Raw genomic sequence first — 14760 nt, forward strand, 5'->3', positions numbered from 1 at the left:
TATAAAAATATCACATGACCTAACCCCTCAGATGACCACCGTAAAAAAATAAAAATAAAAACAGTGTAAAAAAAGCCATTTTTTGTCATCTTCCGTCACAAAAAGTGTAATAGCAAGCAATCAAAAAGTCATGTGCACCCCAAAATAGTGCCAATCAAACCGTCATCTCATCCCACAAAAAATGAGACCCTACTTAAGATAATCGCCCAAAAATTTAAAAAACTATGGCTCTTAGACTATGGAGACACTAAAACATTTTTTTTGTTTTAAAAATGAAATTATTGTGTAAAACGTACATAAATAAAAAAAATTGTATACATATTGGGTATCACCGCGTCCGTGACAACCTGCTCTATAAAATTACCACATGATCTAACCTGTCAGATGAATGGTGTAAATAACAAAAAAAAAAACGGTGCCAAAAAAGCAATTTCTTGTTACCTTGCCGCACAAAAAGTGTAATATAGAGCAACCAAAAATCATATGTACCCTAAACTTGTACCAACAAAACTGCCACCCTATCCCGTAGTTTCTAAAATGGGGTCACTTTTTTGGAGTTTCTACTCTAGGGGTGCATCAGGGGGGCTTCAAATGGGACATGGTGTCAAAAAAACCAGTCCAGCAAAATCTGCCTTCCAAAAACCGCATGGCATTCCTTTCCTTCTGCGCCCTGCCGTGTGACCGTACAGCGGTTTACGACCACATATGGGGTGTTTCTGTAAACGACAGAATCAGGGCCATAAATAACGAGTTTTGTTTGGCTGTTAACCCTTGCTTTGTAACTGGAAAAAAAATATTAAAATGGAAAATCTGCCAAAAAAGTGAAATTTTGAAATTGTATCTTTATATTCCATTAAATCTTGTGCAACACCTAAAGGGTTAACAAAGTTTGTAAAATCAGTTTTGTATACCTTGAGGGGTGTAGTTTCTTAGATGGGGTCACTTTTATGGAGTTTCTACTCTAGGGGTGCATCAGGGGGGCTTCAAATGGGACATGGTGTCAAAAAAACTGTCCAGCAAAACATGCCTTCCAAAAACCAAACGGCGCACCTTTCACTCTACGCCCCGCTGTGTGGCCGTACAGTAGTTTACGGCCACATATGGCGTGTTTCTGTAAACGGCAGAGTCAGGGCAATAAAGATACAGTCTTGTTTGGCTGTTAACCCTTGCTTTGTTAGTGGAAAAAATGGGTTAAAATGGAAAATTAGGCAAAAAAATGAAATTCTCAAATTTCATCCCCATTTGCCAATAACTCTTGTGCAACACCAAAGGGTTAACAAAGTTTGTAAAATCAGTTTTGAATACCTTGAGGGGTGTAGTTTCTTAGATGGGGTCACTTTTATGGAGTTTCTACTCTAGGGGTGCATCAGGGGGCTTCAAATGGGACATGGTGTCAAAAAACCAGTCCAGCAAAATCTGCCTTCCAAAAACCAAACGGCGCACCTTTCACTCTACGCCCCGCTGTGTGGCCGTACAGTAGTTTACGGCCACATATGGGGTGTTTCTGTAAACGGCAGAGTCAGGGCAATAAATATACAGTCTTGTTTGGCTGTTAACCCTTGCTTTGTTAGTGGAAAAAATTGGTTAAAATGGAAAATTAGGCAATAAAATGAAATTCTCAAATTTCATCCCCATTTGCCAATAACTCTTGTGCAACACCTAAAGGGTTAACAAAGTTTGTAAAATCAGTTTTGAATACCTTGAGGGGTGTAGTTTATAGAATGGGGTCATTTTTGGGTGGTTTCTATTATGTAAGCCTCGCAAAGTGACTTCAGAGCTGTAGTGGTCCCTAAAAATTGGGTTTTTGTAAATTTCTGAGAAATTTCAAGATTTGCTTCTAAACTTCTAAGCCTTGTAACATCCCCAAAAAATAAAATATCATTCCCAAAATAATTCAAACATGAAGTAGACATATGGGGAATGTAAAGTCATCACAATTTTTAAGGGTATTACTATGTATTACAGAAGTAGTGAAAATGAAACTTTGAAATTTGCTAATTTTTCCCAATTTTTGGTAAATTTTACATTTTTTTATGCAAAAAAAAAATTTTTTTTTTAACTTTATTTTACCAGTGTCATGAAGTACAATATGTGACGAAAAAACAATCTCAGAATGGCCTGGATAAGTCAAAGCGTTTTAAAGTTATCATCACTTAAAGTGACACTGGTCAGATTTTCAAAAAATGGCCTGGTCCTAAGGTGTAAAAAGGCTGTGTCCCTAAGGGGTTAAGGATTATAAATCTACCTTCAGGGTCTTGGATATGATCTAAGTAGGTGAACGGTGTATTCCTACTGAAACCTATACTGACTCCTTTAGAAGCCGACGATTCAGAACCACAATGATACCAAGTGGAGAAGTATGCATGGGAAAGATTTGGGTAATGGTTAAGTCTAAAGTGTGTCTCCTGGAAAAGAACTACGGAGCAGCCCCTTTTTTTTAAATCAGAGAAAATTTGACAGCGTTTAGAAGGGGCATTAAAGCCCTTTACGTTGTATGAGGTAATTTGTAAATCCGCCATTAGTTTATAAATTAGAGGCTACTGCACCACTGCTCCTTACTACAGAAGGCATACGTTCAAGGTTCTCTACACGGCTCGAAGAAGACACATAGTACCCCCTCCCTCTGTGGGGAATCAAGTAATCTATAGTATAAATTACATCCTGAAATAAAAAGAAAGAGTTAACAGAAAAAACAACAAGTAACAGTATTAGCAAAGCTAATTTGAGAGTAGGCATGGTTTGCCTGGGGTTGGTAAGGGGGGGAAAGAAGAAAGAAGTAATCTAAACCATCTAAATTGTTAGCAGAATGCTGTAGATCCACAGATGTGTAGCTAAAGTACATAAAATGCACATGACAAGTGTACTGTCGAGTCGTTCTCCCCTAAGTCCCCCCATTCCTAACCAAATAAAGACACAGCACCATAGGTGGCTTTTATTGGCCACAGCAGCCAATTTATTAAATAACAAACATACAATAAATAACATGACTAACCAACCCCAAAAGGCCTTCCCATCTGAAGGCCCGACCAAGGAACACATAAAAACACAGGGAGGGTCTTTGGAGCCCCGCAACCTGACGGGTAACTGACCCACCCCTCAATTAAATTAAATTTCCTCTAGCCGATAAACGCCAGTTTAGAGGCAGAAAATGGTAACCATGGGCAACAAACATGGGCAGATATCCGCCATATCACGCCTCAAATTCCAGTACCTGCGGAGTCTAGAGCCCACTTGGCTCCTACCCACCACGCCAGATCCACCATAACCACCAACTCCAAGGACCAACCACCGCCCCGGCCGCTATGATATTCAAAAACAGTCCCTGCTTGACCAAACCAAAATCCACCCATAACCACTCTACCATAATCCAAGAACCTCAATCACTCCAGGAAACCAAACTACCTCTTGAAAAACTAAACCCGAAGGGTGGGTGGGGGCTGCTGCAGATCCGCCGTCCCCTGCAAAATGGCCCCTTTCCCGCTCTTCCTACCCCATTTAAAACCTTAACCTCCCCCCCTAATGCAATGCCCACACTTAACCTACCAATTAACCCCATAATTCCCTAACCGCTCCACTCCCTCCAAGCCTCTGTCATGCCAGGCCTCCCCCAGGCTTGCAGCCCTAGGTCCGGCCTGTACTGGAGAGGCTATAGGCTGTGCACTGTGCAGCAGCAGACATGCCACAGGCAGTAGAGAAATTTCAACCTACTGCTGTGAGAGGCATAAATGGTTGTCTACCAGTGCATTTTTGGATCTTAGATTCTATTAATTACAATAAGACTCATGCACAATACTCACAATACTCGGGTGTTGTATGGCTGTCTTGACAATTGTACCACCTAGTACTCAGTTGCATCTCTCCATGTCCAATGTCAGAAGGAGTGGGAGAGTATCCCCGAAGGAACACTTTATAAGCAATTGTCAATGCAAATTGGTGTTGTTCTGTCCTCTTTTTACCTTTCTGTCTTAAAGCATAAGGGTTAAATAAGACAGCTTCACATGAAAATTAAGGCTTAATGATTAATGACTGAAGCATATGAAGGACATATTTGTATTTTTTGCTTCATTAGGCAAGAAGGGAGGGTTCCAATCTGATCCAACTGTGCTCTGAAGCCACCATAAGGTATAGCAACACTTGCAGGCTTAGAAGTGCAAAAGAGGGAATAGGTACAAGAAACCTACTTTTCCCAAAATAATTAAAAGTAAACTTGGTAAAAAATCCAAGGATCTTCAGCAGTAAGTAATATAGTTTATAAGTAAAGAGCAATCATTGTGTCAGCAGAAATCTCAGGGGTTTTCTTTAATAACAGAGAAATGAGCTACACAGAGTAAAGGCCAATATATGGTGCAAGTCTTGTTAAGACCCAAGCAAGCCTAGTATTGGTAAAGGAGGAACTTCCAGCTTCAGCTCAAAATCAGTTTGGGAAAAGTTAATTTGATTCCTTATTGACTCAATGCAAGTTTTAAGCCACATGAATGAACCTTTCTTGAGCGATTTCGATTTCACTGGAGTGTTATCGTTTTCTCTATCATGGTTTTGTAGGTAACACTTTAGTGATTTGGTCAGTAATTTCCATCAGTGATTGTGAACCAAAATCAGGTGCACTTTGACAACTCAGAGCAGGTGCAGATCTTTTCATTATACCTTATCTCTATGTTGCCTCCACTACTGATTTTGGCTTACAATCACTGTTGGAAATCACTGACCAAATAACTGAAGTTTGAACTAGGGCTTTTGTAGGATTATGGATTTTATATATAAAATATGTTGCTCACACTGGAAAGATGCTAGGACACGTGACACTTGAACAATTCCTACTTGTTAGAAAGGTTCTTACATAGTAAGTTGATCACAACATGTGCCATTGCTGGGACCCACAGAGGTTACTCATCCTCTGTGGGGAAATCTGGCAGTAAGTGTTCACTTTTCATACAGTGTCCCTGCAGAAGAAACAAAGCATTCCTCAGTTCCCATATAGATCAGTGGGAGACGTCTTCGGGAGGAGACAATATCTATATCCTTTGCTGGATATTGCTCACTGGTGAGATACCCCGCTATCAGCTTTAACATAGAAAGAATTGTTTAAACATGCTTAAGCACCCTTACAGAGGAAATATAGCATTACATAGTTCCTATTAAAATCAATGAACTGTCTCTGTAATGGACCTGACGAGTCTTCTACAGCAAGAGTTGCATGTTCCGCTTTGGCTAATTGAAGGTAGTCATGAATGACAGATCCTGATCTAATAAACTAGAATATCCAAATGAGTATTTTCAAATTTACTTAGTAGGAAACCCCTTTAAAATGTGTATTGATTGTCATTGTGCTAGAGGGGTTAAAGGCTATGGACAACTTTGTGCACTAAAAATCTGTAAACCTATATCTTACCGTAATGCAGCACGTAATAAAATTGCACTTGTTTGTTTACTGGTTTTAGCTTTGCTTCACATGCTCTCAGAAATGCTCCGATATGATTTTTGCTCAGTGCTATCATCTCCTGTGAGAATCTGTGGGCGTTCCTGTTGATTTCACATGCACCAGCACAAGCTCTGCTGCCCTGCCCCCACATCCTGTTACACAGCATAGCTAGCAGCCACTTACATATAGGCTGCTGGAACTTGTAAGATTTTATTCCAATCCACAACATGGTGAGTCTTAGGATACTTTCACACTTGCGGCAGAGGATTCATCAAAACGTATGCAAACTGATGGCATTTGCCAGACAGATCAGGATCCTGATCCGTCTGACAAATGCATTGAAATACCGGATCCATCTCTCTGGTGTCATCTGGAAAAACCGATCCGTCATATTTTTTTTTTAAATTTTTTGCGGTCTGAGCATGCGCAGACCGCAATGCCTGATCCGTTTTGCCGGAACACTCAGTGCCGGATCCGGCATTAATGCATTTCAATAGAAAAAAATGCCGGATCTGGAATTCCGGCAAGTGTTCCGGAATTTTGGATGAAGATAAAACCGCAGCATGCTGCGGTATTATCTCCGTCCTAAAAAGTCAAAAAGACTGAACTGAAGACTTCCAGATGCATCCTGAACGGATTGCTCTCCGTTCAGAATGCATTAGGATAAAAATGATCAGTAATTTTCCGGTATTGAGCCCCTAGGACGGAACTCAATGCCAGAAAAGAATAACGCTAGTGTGAAAGTACCCTTACAGAATGCTACAACCTGTAATCAGCAGATCTATTTCTCTCCATTCTGTAGAAAGTCAATTGTTTGTAGACACAATACATATTTCGGCTGATAATGTTAGTGCAGCGATCTACAGTCAGAACCATGGCGTTATAAGCAGAATATAGATCTCATTACTGACAGCTCTCACTACGTGCACTCTCTTCTGAATACAGTATTGTATGCAGTCCGCACAGTGAGCGGTCGCTTGCCCCACAGAGATTAGTACAGTGACGACACACAATGCTATGTACTACTGATGATCGAGCATGCTCGGCCAAACACCTGTTCTGCTCGAGCATCTTGATGCTTGGCACATGGCGGTATTCGGACGAATACCGATTGTGGTCGAGCTCAATGCTCGAGTCTCCGCCACGCATGTTTCTTGGCTGCTACGCAGCCAATAAACTTGCAGGTAAGAACTGCCCTCACTGTAATGCCGTAGCCATGTTGGCTGATGGCATTACAGTGATTGGCTGGCCGGAACACGTCAACGGGTGCTATATAACACCCGATCACGCATGTTCGGCTCATTCTTAGTCAAAGAGAGCTGTGCTGAGGAAAGGACAGACAGTGTAGGGAGTGATTTAAGAATATTATTACCACCAAAACTTTTCAGAGACCCAAAAATCCTTCTAAGGACTATTGTGTGTGGCAGCAATATCTATTTTTAGCGCATCCTGCGCTAAATAGTGTACAATAGTTAGGCCACTGCAGACAGCGACATTAGCTGCGCCACATCTGACATCCAGTGTACTTTTTCAATAGACGATGTCCGCTGCAGGGAGTGTGATATTAGCTCCACCACATCTCCTTTGTAAAGTGTGCGCATCCAAAAAATATCTATAACATACAGTGTACTTTTTCCGTAGACGGTGTCCGCTGCGGACAGTGACATTAGCTGCGCCACATCTCCTGTGTAAAGTGTGCGCATCCCAAAAAAATCTGTGACATACAGTGTACTTTTTCAATAGACGGTGTCCGCTCTGGACAGTGACATTAGCTGCATCACATCTCCAGTGTAAAGTGTGAGCATCCCCAAAATATCTGTGACATCCAGTGTACTTTTTCCGTAGATGGTGTCCGCTGCAGACAGTGACATTAGCTGCGCCACATCTCCTGTGTAAAGTGTGCACATCCAAAAAATATCTGTGATATAGTGTACTTTTTCAATAGATGGTGTCCGCTTCGGACAGTGACATTAGCTGTGCCACATTTGCAGTGTAACGAGTGCGCTTCAAAAATTTATCTGTGACATACAGTGTATTTTTTCCATAGACGATGTCTGCTGAGGACAGTGACATTACCAGCGCCAAATCTGCAGTGTAAAGTGTGCGCTTAAAAAATTTATCTGAGACATACGTACAGTGACATTACCGATGGTACCTCTCCTGTATAACATTTCCTCATCCCAAATACCTGTGACTTTCCCTGTAATTTTTCATTAGCCACTGGTGACAGCATTGACATTATCTGCGGGATATCTCCTGTGTGACGTTTCCACACCCCAAATACCTTTTTAAATACACTTCCAAATCCTAAACTACTGTACGTGTGACAGACTTTCCATCATATATAACATTTAATATGAATAAGGCGAGCAGTAAGGGACGGGGCAGTGGCTGTGATGCTGATGGTGCACGCAGAGGCCGTGGCCCTGGGAGCGGTGAAACTGTGCCTGCTGCCAGAGCACAAGAAAAACTATCATCCACGATACCTAGCTTCATGTCCCATTTTGCAGGGCAGTGCAGGACACCACTCTTGAAGTCAGACCAGTGCAGCAGATAATGCTTCCAGTCGGTTAAGCACCACCCTGTCTTCTACCAAGTCCAGTCTCAGTAGCCAAGAGTCTGGTCAACCCAATCTTCACCCTGATCCTCCTTCCTCCGTCTGGGCAAACAAGTGATCCCACATTCGGATATTCAGAGGAGCTCTTTTTAGCTCCATTCATTGATTTGGCCCTTTCGTCAAGCACGCTTGAAGAGGGACAGATCTTGTGCCCTGATTCTCAAACTCTTGAGCATCCACAATCACAAGAAGATGACAGTGGGAAACAGCAATTACTGTTTCATGAGGTGGATGATGATGAGACACAGTTGGCAATAACTCAATGGCAATTACTGTCTCAAGAGGTTGAGGAAGAGGATGAGGCACAGTTGTCAATCCCTGAGGTAGTGGTTAGGTCAACAAATTAGGAGGATGATCAGAGTGAGGAAGTGGAAGAGGAGGTGCTGGACGACAAGGTCACTGACCCAACCTGGGAAGGTGGCAACAAGCCGAGCGAGGAGAGCAGTACAGAGGGGGAGTGATCAGCAGCACTGCGACAGGCTGGAAGAGGCAGTGGGGTGGCAAAAGGTAGAAGGCGGGCACCACCGAACAGGCCTGCAACTGTTCCATGGAGCACCCCCTAGCGTAAATCTCCCTTGCCAAGCAGTAGGTGTTTGGCAATATGGTGCTTTTTTGAGGAAAGTGCGGACGACAAAAGAATAGTAGTTTGCAACCTGTGCCACATCAAAATGAGCCAGGACGTGAACACTAGCAACCTCACCACGACCAGCATGATCTGCCACATGGCATCAAAGCATCCTAATAGGTGGGCTGAACGCCTGGGTCCACAATCTGTGTCTGCGGGTCAACCACTGCCTCCTCTTCCCCTGTGTTACGTGCTGGCCAATCCCCTGTCGAAGGCGCAGGCCCGGATGCCTTCCACCCTGCACCTGGACCTTCACAAGTACCATCAGCGACCACATCCACTTCCGTGTCCCAACGCTGTGTACAAATGTCTTTACCCGAGGCATTTGAACGCAAGCGCAAATACCCAGCCATCCACCCACAGACCATAGCACTAAATGCACAGCTTTCCAAATTACTGGCCCTTGAAATGTTGCCATTTATGCTTGTGGACACTGAGGATTTCCACAGCCTCATGTCGGCGGCTGTCCTGCATTAAGCAGTCCCCAGCCGCCACTATTTTTTAAGGTTTGCCGTGCCCGCCTTACACCGACATGTGTCCCGTAACATCACACGTGCCCTGACCAACGCAGTTACTGGGAAGGTCCACTTAACCACGGACACGTGGACAAGTGCATTCGGTCAGGGACGCTACATTTCCCTGACGGCTCACTGGGTGAATGTTGTGGATGTCGGGAGCGAGTCGTACCCTGGGATGGCACAGGTGCTACCGACGCCAAGGATTGCGGGCCCTACATCGATCAGGGTTTCCGCCAGCACCTTTTCCGCTTCCTCCTCCACTTCCACCTCTGAATTCTCCGCATGCAGCACCAGTCAATCATCAGTCAGTAGCTGGAGGCAGTGTAGCACTTCAGTGGGGAAGCGGCAACAGGCCGTGCTCAAGCTGATATGCTTAGGGGAAAAACAGCACACCGCCGCAGAGCTGTGGCAGGGGATAAGAGACCAGACTGAGCTGTGGCTCTCGCCACTCAACCTAGAACCAGGCATGGCTGTGTCTGATAATGGCCGTAACTTGGTGGCGGCTTTGGAGCTCGGCAAGCTCAGACACATCCCATGCTTATCCCACGTCTTAAACTTAGTGGTTCAGCGGTTGCTAAAAATTTACCCCAATTTTCCTGAGCTACTGGTAAAGGTGCGCCGCATGTGTGCACATTTCCGCAAGTCATCGACAGCTTCAGCCGGTCTCTCAACGCTGCAGCAGCGCTTGAAATTGCCAGCTCACCGGCTGTTGTGCGACGTGAGCACGCGCTAGAACTCGTAGTTCCACATGTTGTGCAGCAGACTGTAGTAGTGTCAACTCAAACGCTCGCTGCTCACAATTAAGGACGACGCTTTGCATGTGGAAGAGGTGGAAATGGGGGAACCCATTACACAGGGTGATAGCCAGACCACTCGCAGTTCGTCTTCTCAGCGCGAATTGGACGATGAAGAGGAGAGGAGGAGATGCTGGAGACTGTTGCCTCCGCTACAGAGTGTAGTACCTATGGAAATTTAATTCCATCTGTTCAGCGTGGGTGGGCAGAAGAGGACGAAGAGAATGAGGAGATTGAGAGCGATCCTCCTGATGACAACAGCAAAGTCTCGCCTGTTGGTACTCCATTTGGCTGACTTCATGTTAGGCTGCCTTTCCCGCGACCCGCGCGTTATATGCATTTTAGGCAACACGGATTACTGGTAGCATGCTGCCTTGCTTGGAAGTGGTAGCCGTAGCTGTTTCTCAGGCTCCCTCTCTGCTATTAAACCCTGATTCCCCGTTACCCATGGTCACCGTGGTTCGCGCTGAAAATAACATCGAAAGTTGATAGGGCAGACATCCAAAGGGATTGTCGCCTTCACGGGAACATGCGATCGTGCCCAGGTTATCTAGAGTCACCATAGTGGCAGCAGGCCCTCGCCCATAATGTTTTAGATCAGGCATCCTCAAACTGCGGCCCTCCAGCTGTTGCAAAACTACAACTCCCAGCATTCCCGAACAGCCTACAGGTATCAGCCTACAGCAGGGCATTGTGGGAGTTGTAGTTCTATAACAGCTGGAGGGCCGCAGTTTGAGCATGCCTGTTTTAGATGGTCAGATCAGCAGGCCCTTGCTCCAAATGTTTTTGAGGTCAACAGCAGGCCATAAATCATAATTGTTCAAGTCTGTGTATGATGCCATCCTTTATGTGTAACAAAGGGTTTATTGTAGTGCCGATTCCTTGTAATTTTTGGCAGCCCTTTCATTTAGGGCATAGGCTTTCTGAGTGTAACGTATGAGTCCCACTACCTGAACAATTGTACCACAATGTGAATGAGGCCCTCCTTTATGTGATATACAGGTTGTATCGGAGTGCCTCTTTCTTGTAATTTTTGGCAGCACTTGTACTTTATATACAAGTAAATATACAGGAAATAATGTTTCCTAACAATTTTTCCTCTAAAATCAATTTTATCTTCGGTTTTGTGTGTATTATTGTCAGTCTGTAAAAGTGGCGTACTACTCGGACAACATCGTTCCCAGCAGCGACCTAGGAGTCCAAGATGCATCAAGACATCCTCCCCATGCTGTTCCCGAACCATTTCTGTGGTGTTTCCATCAATTTCTCACCTTTTCCTATGAACCAGACACCCTCTCCTCTTCAGAGCAGGGGGTGCCTGGTTTAAAGGGAACCTGTCACCGGGATTTGGGGTATAAAGCTGAGGACATGGTTTGCTAGATGCCCGCTAGCACATCTGCATACCCAGTCCCCATAGCTCTGTGTGCTTTTATAGTGTAAAAAAACTGATTTGATACATATGCAAATTAATCTGAGATGAGTCCTGTCCCTGACTCATCTCACGTACAGGACTCATCTCAGGTTAATTTGCATATGTATCAAATTGTTTTTTTTACACAATAAAAGCACACAGAGCTATGGGGACTGGGTATTGAGGATGTGCTAGCGGCCATCTAGCAACCCATGTCCTCAGCTCTATACACAAAATCCCGGTGACAGGTTCCCTTTAATGCTAGGGTTCTCCCATTGACTTCCATTGTGCTCGAGTGCTCGGCCCGAGCTTCCAAGCACCCGAGCGCTATGGTGCTCGATAAACACTACTATGTACACATATAAGTACATAGTGGGGGAGATTTATCAAAACTGGTATAAAGTAGAACTGGCTTAGATGCCCATAGCAACCAATCAGATTCATCCTTTCATTTTCCAATGAAGCTGTGAAAAATGAAGGGAGGAATCTGATTGGTTATTATGGGCAACTAAGGCTACTTTCACACTCACGCTTTGTGCGGATCCGTCATGGACGGATCCGTTCAGATAGTACAGCCATCTGCATCCGTTCAGAATGGATCCGTTTGAATTATCTTTAACATAGCCAAGACGGATCCGTCTTGAACACCATTGAAAGTAAATGGAGGACGGATCAGTTTTCTATTGTGCCAGAATCTGTCCCCATTGACTTACATTGTGTGCCAGGACGGATCCGTTTGGCACAGCTTCATCAGACGGACACCAAAACGCTGCAAGCAGCATTTTGGTGTCCGTCTCCAAAGCGGAATGGATACTGAACTGATGCAAACTGATGCATCCTGAGCTGATCCTTTGCCATTCAGAATGCATTAGAATGCAAACTGATCCGTTTTGGACCGCTTGTAAGAGCCCTGAACGGATCTCACAAACGGAAAGCCAAAACGCGAGTGTGAAAGTAGACTAAGCCAGTTCTACTTTACACCAGTTTGAAAAATGACTATATATATATATATATATATATATATATATAAAAAGAAAAAAATGTCCGCACCCTCAAACACTTTATTCACTCCTGTGGTCGCAATGTTTCCAGCTCATTCACAGAGTCTCTTTTCAAGCTATGCGCTAAAACGTTGCGACTAGTTTTGAGTGAACTTGTGTTTCAAGTTCAGCATACAAGGCTTAGGTCATCTAAGAATTCCGTTATGGATTCTGCTACCATGGACCATAAGGTTCCATTCACACGTCCACAACTTTTTTCAGTCCGCAAATTGCGTATCCGCAAAACACGGACACCGGCCATGTGCGTTCCATATTTTGCAGACCGCACATGGCTGGCACTATGATAGAAATGCCTATTCTTGTCCGTGGCTGCGTACAAGAATAGGACATGCTCTATATTATTTGCGGGGCTGCGGAACGGAAGTGCGGATCTTTTGCGGCCCCAATGAAAATGAATAGGTCCGTACTCCTTCCACAAGATTGCGGAACAGATTCAGACCTATTATGCGGACGTGTGAATGGACCCTTAGTTATGGTCCGTGGTAGCAGAATCCATAATGGAATTCTTAAAGAACCCGAACCAGAACCTTGTACGCCAAACTTGAAACACAAGTTCGCTCATCCCTAGTTGCGACCACAGGGGTGAATAAAGTATTTTTCTTTTCACAAATTTTTTGTGAGAGTGCTGTCATTTTATAAAATTCTTATATTGTCCTGGATTTGTTGCCAGATCCATTGGCCTGCACCTCCATATTGAGATTTGGCCTGATGTGCTGCCATTGTTTTATATATATATATATACACACACACTGCCTGTCCCAAAAAAAAAGTCGCCACCAAAAAAAAAGGTCACACACTCTAATATTTTGTTGGACCGCCTTTAGTTTTGATTACGGCACGCATTCGCTGTGGCATGGTTTCGATAAGCTTCTGCAATGTCACAAGATTTATTTCCATCCAGTGTTGCATTAATGTTTCACCAAGATCTTGCATTGATGATGGTAGAGTCTGACTGCTGCGCAAAGCCTTCTCCAGCACATCCCAAAGATTCTCAATGGGATAAAGGTCTGGAAACTGTGGTGGCCAATCCATGTGTGAAAATTATGTCTCATGCTCCCTGAGCCACTCTTTCACAATTTGAGCCCGATGAATCCTGGCATTGTCATCTTGGAATATGCCCGTGCCATCAGGGAAGAAAAAATCCGTTGATGGAATAGCCTGGTCATTCAGTATGTTCAGGTAGTCAGCTGAGCACATACTTGGAGCACATACTGTTGCTGAACCTAGACCTGACCAACTGCAGCAGATCATAGCCCTGCCCCCACAGGCTTGTACAGTAGGCACTAGCTCCCGAGCAATTTGAAGCCTTTTTTTCTGGTTTGCCTCACTGATTAGTAGTTTTCGAGTTCCCTTTGCATTGTGCGTGTGGAAATGCTCTTACTTTCACTATTAAAGATAGCCCTCAGTTCTACTGTTGTTTTTCTTCAATTTGATTTCACCAAACGTTTAAGTGATTGCTGATCACGATCATTCAGGATTTTTTTCCCGCCACATTTCTTCCTCGAATACGATGGGTCCCCACTATCCTTCCAGTTTTTAATAATGCGTTGGACAGTTCTTAACCCAATTTTAGTAGTTTCTGCAATCTCTGCTTGCCAATGATTTGACCCTTCTCAAATAGACTAACATATTTTTCACGACTACGAGATGTGTCTTTCGACATGGTTGTTTAAGAAATGAGAAGCAACTCATTGCACCAGTTGGGGTTAAATAACTTGTTGCCAGCTGAAAGATAATCGCCCATGCAGTAATTATCCAATAGGAGACTCATAACTATTTGCTTAGTTAAATCCAGGTGGCGACTTTTTTTTTGGACAGGCAGTGTATATAGGTTATTAGGTGTGTGTATATATATATATATATATATATATATACACTGTATACTAGCAGAAGGACCCGCAGTGTATATAGGTTATTAGGTGTGTGCATATATATATATATACTGTATACTAGCAGAAGGACCCGGCTTTGCACGGGTATATTTAATGTATTTCATTTAATGTTTGCGTGTGTCGTTAAAAGATATCAACAATATCCCCCATAAAAGTGACCTCTACAGCACCCCGCCTCTTTAACAGTGAGTTTCACAGCACCCCACTCCCTTGACAGTGACCTCCTCAGGGGCCCACCCCCTTTTTAGTGGCCTCCACAGTACCCCTCTGCCTTAACAGTGACCTCCACAGCAGTTGCCCCTTTAATAGTGGCCCCTGCCCCCTTAACAGTGACCTCCACATTGTCCTCCCTTTTAACAGGTACCTCCACAGCAGTCTGTTCCTTAACAGTAACATCCACAGTGCTCGGCCCTTTACCAGTGA

Source organism: Bufo gargarizans, chromosome 3, assembly GCF_014858855.1.
Source record: "Bufo gargarizans isolate SCDJY-AF-19 chromosome 3, ASM1485885v1, whole genome shotgun sequence".
Lineage (NCBI taxonomy): Eukaryota > Metazoa > Chordata > Amphibia > Anura > Bufonidae > Bufo > Bufo gargarizans.